This window comes from Hirundo rustica, chromosome W, assembly GCF_015227805.2.
Source record: "Hirundo rustica isolate bHirRus1 chromosome W, bHirRus1.pri.v3, whole genome shotgun sequence".
Taxonomy (NCBI): domain Eukaryota; kingdom Metazoa; phylum Chordata; class Aves; order Passeriformes; family Hirundinidae; genus Hirundo; species Hirundo rustica.
Window position 1 is genome coordinate 6,442,687 of NC_053487.1, and position 10,088 is coordinate 6,452,774.

Here is a 10,088-nt window from a genome sequence, read left to right on the forward strand (position 1 = left end):
ATTCAATAACCTTGCTGACTTTTGTGTCCAAGTTCTGATTGTTCCTAGAGTCCTGTATCACCAAGAAGAAGAAATGTATCACTTTTTAGAAGAAACCATCCTGCTCCGCAAAAGAGAAGTAATGACAGGTATAACCATTGCAATGCTCCTTGGCCTAGGAGCCACTGGCACAGCCACAGGTGTTTCAGCTCTCGTGACCCAACATCAAAGACTTTCTCAGCTGCAAATGACAATTGACGAAGACTTACTGAGAATTGAAAAATCCATCTCCTCTCTGGAAAGATCTATCTCCTCGCTTTCAGAAGTCGTCTTGCAAAACAGGCGAGGACTGGACCTCTTGCTCATGCAGCAAGGAGGCCTGTGTGCCGCCTTGAGAGAAGAATGCTGTTTTTATGCAGACCACACCGGAGTCGTGCGAGACTCCATGGCCGAACTGAGAGGAAGACTGGCCCAGAGAAAGAGAGAGAGAGAGGCCCAACAAGGATGGTTCGAGTCATGGTTCAATCAGTCACCATGGCTAGCCACCCTTGTTCCCACATTAATAGGCCCTCTCACCATGATACTCCTGACATTGATTTTTGGGCCTTGCATTTTGAACAAGTTAGTGTCGTTTGTTAGAAGACGTTTAGACAAAGTTGACATCCTATTTGTCGAACGCATGCAATTATCGTGAAGTGTGTTTGTTACTAACATTTTATATTATTTTTGTATCCTATTATACTAACTTTAACAGCTTTTGTATTTTTATGACATTTATACTTTTATGACATTTATACTTTTATAACATTTATATTTTTATAACATTTATACTTTTATAACATACTTTTATACTTTTATACTTTTATACTTTTTTATTTAGTCATGAGAGGGGGGGGAAATGTGGGAGATTAGGGACAGGCGGTTGGAAGATATCGTGTTGTACGGGCAGACAGAACCCCTCCCTCAACTCTTAGTTGGTTAGTGTCCTTGATAAGGTAAGCAATACCTAACCTGTAACGTAAGCAGACGGAAGTGATGTAGCAAACAGAGGTTTTATAACCCCATGTAACCAGTTAATAAACGCCATTAGCCGTCCACCACATTGGTGTCTGTGAGCTGATGGACCGAGCAGCCCGGGTGTGGCTGCCGTGTCGTTCCTGAACCAGGTCGCTACACCTCAGCGGAGGTAACATTTGGGGTGTTTCTAGTTTTAGAGACTGATGTTGTTGGCTGAGGACACTTTTGAGTTTTTGGTGGGTCCTTTCCACAATGGCCTGACCTATCGGGGAGTAGGGGATGCCTGTTTTGTGCTCTACTCCCCATTGTTGCAGGAAGCTTCTGAACTCCTTGGATGTGTACGTGGGTCCATTATCAGTTTTTATTGATTTGGGGATGCCCAGGAAGGAGAAAGCCTGTATTAGGTGTTTTATGGCATCACTAGACTTCTCCCCTGTGTGGGCAGAGGTATAGACAGCTCCAGAAAAGGTGTCTACAGATACATGGACATACCTTTGCCTACCAAAGGACATGATGTGGGTCACGTCTGTCTGCCATACCTCACAGCTATTCAATCCCCTGGGGTTTGCTCCTGCACTTAGGGCTGGGAATGCGTGTTGCTGGCACAAGGGACACATTGACACAATTGCCCGAGCCTGTTCTCGAGTTAGGTGGAACTGGCGGACTAGGCCTGGTGCATTCTGGTGAAAAAGCTGATGGCTGATTTTGGCTTGTCCAAAGATGTCTGGGAGTGGGGCCATCTCCACAGGCACAGCAAGAGCATCAGCCCTTCTGTTGCCCTTGGCTATGAATCCTGGTAAATCGGTGTGTGATCTGATGTGCATCACATAAAATTGTTGCTCTTGGTGGGAGATGAGATTTACTAGTTTTGAGAGCAAGTTGAAAAGTGCAGAATTGGAGACCTCACTCAGTACAGCTTGTTCAGCTCTGGATACTACACCTGCTACATAGGCCTAATCTGTGACCAAATTGAATGGTTCAGGAAACTTTTCAAAAGCTCTAACAACTGCAGCCAACTCAGCTACCTGAGGTGATCCTTCCACCTCGACAATATCTTTTTCCCACTGCTGAGTTTGAGGATTTTTCCATGTTATTACTGATTTATGAGATGTTCCAGATGCATCTGTAAAAATGGTTAAAGCCTTTAAAGGCCTCCTGCTCTGAACACTTTTTAATGACAATTTGAACTGAATTTGTTCTCTAAATAATTTGTGAGCAGGCCGATGAATTGAAATTTGACCTGTGTAGCTATCCAGAGCAAACTGCAAAGCTTCATTTTCATGAAGCAGGTGCTCTAACATTGCTTTTGTGATTTGGCCCAAGTTTATCTCATTTGGGATGTGAATACACTCAAAATCACATCCTGCCAACTCCCTGATCCGGGTCCTGGCTTTCCGGATCAATTCTGCTACCAGTTCCTGTGGCCTGGTCATTCTTTTGGACCGGTGGTGACTGCAGAAAACCCACTCTGTGATTAAGAGGGGATCCTTACAGTCTTTGTCCTTTTTTGATTTTTCCACTCTTTCCCACTGAAAAATCATTCTGTGGAGGTGTGGCAATTTGCCTAAAATGATGAATTTGAGTGGCAAGTCTGATTTGCACCTGTTGGCCTGTCTGGTGGCCACACAGTCCTGTACCTTTTCTAGGGCTGCTCTTGCCTCTTGGGTGAGGGTCCTCGGAGAACTTAGCTCCTCTCCCCCTTTTAACAGATTAAAGAGGGGGTCTAGGTCTTCAGTGGTCAGACCTAACCAAGGTCTTACCCAATTTAAGGACCCACACAACAGCTGGACATCTGCTAAGGTCTTGATGTTATTTTTGACAACTAATTTTTGTGGCACAATGGTCCGCTTACCAATCTCCAGACCCAGGTACTTCCAAGGCGGCATCCTTTGAATCTTTTCCTCCTGAAGCTCAAACCCTGCAGCAACCAAAGAATCGATTGTCGGGTCAAGCACGCGGGACAGTAAGTCATCATTGGGGGCACACACGAGCACATCATCCGTGTAGTGCAGGATGATGGCTTCTCCTACAGCTGCACGCACTGGGGACAGCAGGGAAGAGAGGTACCACTGACAAATAGATGGTGAGTTTTTCATCCCTTGGGGAAGGTATTTCCAGTGGTATCTTATCCTCGGGGCTTCTCAGTTGAGGGTAGGAACTGAGAAGGCGAAATGTGGGGCATCATCAGGGTGCAGAGGGATCTGGAAAAAACAATCTTTGATATCAATAATTGCCAAATTCCAATTTTGAGGGAGCATCGCTGGGGATGGCATCCCTGGTTGGAGAGAACCCATGTCCTCAATGACATTATTAATTTGACGGAGATCGTGGAGGAGCCGCCACTTGCCTTTGTTCACCTTTTTTAAAACAAAGACTGGGGAATTCCACGGAGACGTGGTTTCCACAATGTGGCCTTTAGCTAGCTGTTCATCCACTAGCTCCTGAAGCACCTTCAATTTTTCTTTACTGAGCGGCCACTGCTCTACCCAGACTGGTGAATCAGTTTTCCAATTGAGTTTCTGGGTAGGGCGCTCTTCAGTGGCCACAGCCTGAAAAACTGGGGGGGGGCATCTGGAATGCCAATCATGACCCCCCCACTGGGCCATCAGGTCTCTCCCCCACAAGGGCTGTGAATAATCTAAAACAAATGGACGCAGTGTAGCCAATTGTCCGTTTGGCCCCTTAATTTGCACAACACCTTTTGATTGTTTTGCCCATTTCATTCCCCCTATACCTTCTACGTGCCCGGCCACATTTTGCAGTTCCCAATGTGAGGGCTACATCCTTTCTGGTACAATCGTCATATTCGTGCCTGTGTCCAAAACCCCTTTGAGGTTTATTACTTCCCCACTGTGACGGACCTCACACGCTATTATGAGTTTTTCCCTCCCAATAACTCATGTGGGGCAAACATCAAGGTGTTTGTTCCTTGTGATGTCTTTTTTAGGGAACGGGTCAGGTGCTGGAATTGCCTGAGCTATTATCTGCCCCTTAGGCAGAAACAAAGGTGGGCGGACACAGCGCAGCCAGAGAACTAGTTGTTTAGGGTTTGATGAGACGAGACCAGGAAGGATCTCGATCTCTCTCGGTGTGTACTTGGTGTCCCCAAGGATGACATACTTACTGCCAACATGTTGCCAGGAGCCTAGCACTTGTAGATCCAATGAACCTAAATGCCAGTCTGTGTCACTTAGATGCAAGGATTCTGTCAGTTGCAACCTAAAAGGCTCTTGGAGACATTCTGTGGTTAGACAGGGTCTGCTTACGTCATGATCTGAAAGGGTCATATCTGGTGACTTTTGCTGAAAGGTAGAACTGATTATAACAGGATTATTTAACATTTGCATTTTTTAGTTTTTTCTCCCCCCTCCTCAGATTTGCCCTTTTTATGTCGGCACACTGGGCAAGTAAGCGCTGACATTTTAGTTTTTTGAAAAATTCCCTTTGAACTCTTGAGACCTCCCACCCCCATTGTCCTGAAAGTCCAGAAATTGCTTCTTTAAAGGGCATTGAGATGCCCAATGTCCAGCCTGATCACACAGGAGACATGTTCTTCTTCTCTTGGGTGGTGGCTGTGGCACAGGCACAGGGGGCATGGCGTCTGCTGCAGCAGCTCTTTGCGGTGGACTGAATGCATCTCTGGAACTGTGATTAAGGTGTGCAGTCATGAAAGGAACTTTCTGAGTACAAACATGCAGCATGTCATCTAAGGTTGGAGCCGGTTCCAAGGGCAGGATGAGGATGGCCGCCTTGCACTGTTTGTTTGCATTGGTCAGTGCCATCTCCTCCAGGACCTGTTCCTGGGCTCCTTCATTCTTAACCTGTAACTCGATAGCTCGGGTTAATCACTCCACAAACGTTACAAAAGGTTCTGATGGAAGCTGCTTTATTTTACTGTAAGGTTGGAAGGACCCATCGGGCTGGATTGAAAAGAATGCTTTGAAAGCAGTCTCTTTAATGCATTCTAAAACAGCTAAAGGAATTTCTTGAGCTTGTTTTAGTGCTGCAATCCATTCACCATCACCACATAGATGTTCTAATCGAATTGGCAAATTATTATTATCAACAGCCGTTTCAGGATTTTGCCAAAGCTCCGGGAGTAAATCTCTTAATCTTTTTTTCCATGTGGAGTCCCAAAGCCTAAACTGTGTGGATGAAAGGAGGGAAGAAAAAAGCTGCCGGAGGTCAAAGGGAACAATAGGATTCCCTGCTAAATTTGTTTTTAAAAGGCTGCAAAAGTATTCACTTTCGTGTCCAAATTTGGCCTGAGCTTTGCACAAATCCTGAATTGCTTGTTGGGGGAAGGGGTCCCAATTACTGTGGACAGTACCCCCTCTTTTTGACCGTCGGTATGTGACAGGGGTGGCAGAGAAGCCGGGATAATTTCCTGCTTCCGGGTTCCCGGCTCCCCCCTCCCCCCCTCACTTTCCCCGGGGCGTGGGAACTGGGACTGTGGGTGGGGAAACCGTGGGAACCAGGGGCAGGGAGGGGCTGGAGGCTTGAGTCACATGGGGAGGAGTTGGAGGGTGGAGGTTTGAGGGTAGGGGGCGGAGTCAGAGGAGAGGGCGGTGCCGGGGGCAGCACCGAAGGGAAGGGGGGGTCTGGGGGGAGGAAAGGATTGTGAAAGGGATTGTGGGAAGGAGGGACAAACAAAAAGAGAGGCTCCTTGTGACTCGGGAGCACATGGCTTCGGCCATTTTGGGGAACAAAGGAGTCCCCTCCATCTTGTGATCCCCCTTCTGAACTAAGACTAGCTTGGGATTCACTAAGATGGGGGCTTTGTGCACTCGAACTGCCTGCAAAAGTAAACCTAACCCGGGGTTTACAAACAGGGGAAGAAGGAAGTTTTGGGGAAAGCTTAGGGGTTTCTCGAGGAATATCTGATTTTGGGGAAGGGATTTTGGGGTCAGGATAGGGAGAAACTGAGGAAACTGGGGAAAGTCTACAAGGAAACGGCTTTTTATTCTTTTCATTTTGTTTTTGTATTGCAAATAGAATCTGCAGGCTCCAAAGAGCAAAATTTGCTTTTTCTTTATCATTAGGGGAGCTTGATTGAGACAATTCCTTTACAACAGTTTCCCAAAATTCTGGGGAGCTTATTTGCTCAGATGATACCTCTGGAAATTGAGCAAATAACCACCAACAGAAATTTTTTAATTGCTTCTTGGAAAAATGGGTTTTCCCATCATCAAAGGCATTTAAAATATGGTAATAGACCCTCTTTTGAGACACAGACAATTTTGCACCTATTTTTGGCTCAGATTTTGAGTTTCTGTGTCCTCTCTATTGTGACTGAGAAACTGAAAGGAAGGGAAAAAAAAACCCAAAAAACCTCGCTGGAGAGAAAAAAAGCCAAAAGGGGAAACAGTTTCCTTTTCCACCCCCCAGGCTGATAAAAGCACTTTGAAGGTTTACTCTGAAAGCAAAACCTTCCCCGAAAAAGAAAAAAAAAACAAACTTTTCCCTGAGGAACATCGCCTCTGAAAAATTTTCCCTTAGAAAACCGAAAGTGGTACTCACCAAAATTCCGGCGTTCCTTTCCCTTCTTTCCCAATCACTCCTTTTGCCTGAGACTGACCCTTTTTGGTGCAAAAAAGAGATTCCAGTCTCGGTCCCCAGGATCAGTTTTCCACGAACACGTGGTCACTCTCTGGGGCAGCTTGCCATTCGGGGGGGCTTCTTTGCAGCACTCTGATGGGATTTTTGAGTCCAAGGGAGAAAACTGCAGCCCTGGCCTGTATAGTCCTGTGTTTCGGAGACTCCACAGCGAACGCCAAGCCTGACGGGTCTGTCTCTGCGTGGGATTCCTCGGCCACATGCTCCCCAAGTGGTTCTTCCAGCTTTTTGGGAACCTTTTGTGGCTTCAAGCCGCACGTTAGGGCACCAGTTGTAGTTTTCCCCATGAGACTAGACGGCCGCCGATGGCAAAAGTAACAGAGTCTGCTCTCTGGCGCCAGGTGGAATTTTACAGCTTTTATTCTCAAGTCCTGCTCTGCTTAGCTGGACTGTCCCGATGACTCGCCAATGCCAGAGAACCCTGGCCCCTCCCCCATCGGGGCTTCTTCCCCCAGGGGGCAAGGCCCAGAGGCAGGGCCCAGAGGCACCACCCAGTAAGGGATAAGTGGGAGGGAACAGGGCTGGGTTACATTTCAGTGTGGGGGATGGGCAGATCATAGGACAGATACATAGAAAAACCATTACAAATCCAATGAAATATAAACCTAATTAATGCATTACAACAGGTACCGTGAAGGCAAATTTTGGTTTGTCATCAGGATGCAGAGGGATCATAAAAAAGCAATCCTTCAGATCCACAATGAGGACCGGCCAGTCTGCGGGAAGCATGGTAGGCGATGGCATGCCCGCCTGCAATGTCCCCATGCCTTCCATCACGGCATTGATCTTTCGGAGGTCTTGTAGCAACCTCCATTTCCCAGACTTCTTTTTGATACAAAAGACAGGAGTGTTCCAGGGACTGGTAGATGGTTCCAGATGCCCCTGGTCCAACTGCTCCTGTACAAGTTCACAAAGGGCGACTAGCCTGTCATGAGGGAGGGGCCACTGGTTCTCCCAGATGGGTCTGTCCACCAGCCACCGTAAAGGAGGTGTCGGACACTCTGCACCCTTCATCACAGTGGCCCCAGTCAAAAATCCGTTCCCAATCGCACCCCCCATGCGGCCAAAACATCCCTCCCCCAGAGGTTCTGAGCAATCTCAGTAACATGAGGCCAAATTATGGCCTTCTGTCCCTCCGGGTTCATGATGGCCACGGGATTCCGGCTCGCGTAGCATTGCTTTGTTCCTCCTAAGCCCGCGATCGATGTCTTTGCCAGACTCAAAGGCCACTGCGGGGGCCAAGCAGCCAGGGAGAGAATGCTCACGTCGGCCCCGGTATCTAGGAAGCCGCGAAGGTGAATCTCCGACTGCGTGGCACAAGCCATGGACACGGTACACAGTGTCTCAGGATGGTCTTTGGTCAGGACAGCAGTCCAGTGTACTTGAGGCGGCCCAGTAGAGCCGAAGCTGCCGTCACCTTGCGACCGGTCCTCGGTCCTGGAAACAGAAGACTTAAAAGGAACAAGTTAAGCAATTTGTGTGCCTTTTGGGATAGTCAGAGGGGGAGTGGGTGTGGAGACCATTGCGTGAAACTACCCTGAAAAATCCACATCAATCAGTCCCAGGTGCACCATGATACCCAGAATGGTGGCACTGGACCTCCCCATCAGGAAGGCACTCATGCCATCACCCAAGGGACCAAAGGCATCCAGGGGAACCAAGTGTAATTTGTCCGAATCAGTCACGACAGACTCGGCTGTGCAGACATCAACACCTGCTGAACCCCGGGTGCTGGCTGCAAACTTGCTGAGCAGATCTCCATTGGTTGGGGCTGAGGGAGACATTTGTGTCGGCACGCGTCTCGCCTTCACGCTCTGCGTCGCTGTCCTGGGTTACAATGTAAGATGTGCCCAAAGTATGTATTCTGTCACCATCTACATGAAATGTTGAAACTAAGTTGTGCACTGTTTCCCTTGCCCCCTACCTCCAGACTATCTTCTGTTAATGGCCCATCAATGCCGTCCTGCATGACTCATAGATAACTCCCTCCAGGAGCTATCTCTGTTTAATAAGCAATCAAGGACCCATTACAAGACTGATAAAATGCTATCAGCCCATTGTGAGATGCTCCGCCCAGGGGGAGGAGCCAAGCATTCCCACCTGGATATAATCTGGGATTTGGGACAGCACAGGCAGCCTTACTCACTGGATTCCCAGAGGACAAGAGCTACCAGACCTTTCTGCAGGAACACTGCGTCAACAAGACCGCTTCATCTGGACTGCTACCACCATGGTTTCAGGTTGTATTCCGACTCTGTCAGTGATCTTTTGTACCATTACATGTGTTTTATTTTATTTTATTTTACTTTTTTTTCCTCTCCTATTAAATTGGTTTTTTTCTGACTTGGAGTCTCTCGCTGGTTTTGCCTTCAAGCCAGCACATATATTTTGGTGCCCAACGTGGGGCAGGAGGTACTGAGAAAAGTCAGAATTACAATTTTGTAGTGAGGAAAAAAAAAAAACAAAAAACCAGCTGTCCGCTATGATGCTCAACATGCTTTCATATATCTTATACCTAGCTCTCTATATTTTCCCACACATGGGGCAGTATTTGCCGGCCTTAATGCTCATGTGTAGACCAGGGTATGGTACCAAAATTGCTTTATTGGTCTATTATGTTTATTGTATGATAACCTCTGAGGCAATGAGCATCATTCGGAATATATACTCTATTTTGTTTTCTTGTCCTGGTCCGGAATGCTACATCTGGGCTCTCAACAATCGCACCCGGCCCCTGTGGGGAGGGGTAAAGAATGATTTTTTCCAGTCTTTTAGGTATGGCACAGCAGTTTTTGAAAGTATTGAGTTCTCTCTAAGTGCCAAGGACAGCATAATATTGTTGTTAGTTCTGCTTTGCCTTCTCTGCACGGCCTGCACCATGCTTAGAAACCAAACACTACATGGGATGGTGCAGCGTCTCCTTGAGGAAGAGGGAAAAAGAAACAAATGCAAAACAACGGCATCCGTGTCTACACAAACTGTCGTAGAGGAAACAGGAACCGCATCTACGAAGACTGTCACAGAGGAGAAAGGAACCAAAAACAAAGCAACAGTGTCAGTGTCTACACAAGCTGTCACAGAGGAGAAAGAAACCAAAGGTGCCATCAGCATCTCCACACAAACTGTCACTGAAGCAGAACAACCTAAACCAGTGGCAGTTGCCCCTGTTCAGAAGAAGAAATCAAAGAGCAAATCAGTCCGCACAGTGACTGAGGAGGATGTGGCAGGACCTTCGCACCCAGCAGAAGAGACAGAGCCAGAGATCATCACCCGCTCTCTATCCCTGGGTGAACTGCGTGACCTGCGGAGGGAATTCACCCGCCAGACAAACGAGTCCATCCTGACCTGGCTGCTCCGCATCTGGGACGCTGCAGCCAATGACACCATTCTGGATGGAAGTGAGGCCAGGCAACTGGGATCGCTGTCTCGGGATGTGGTCATTGACCAGGGGATCGGGAGAACCCAACAAACTCTCA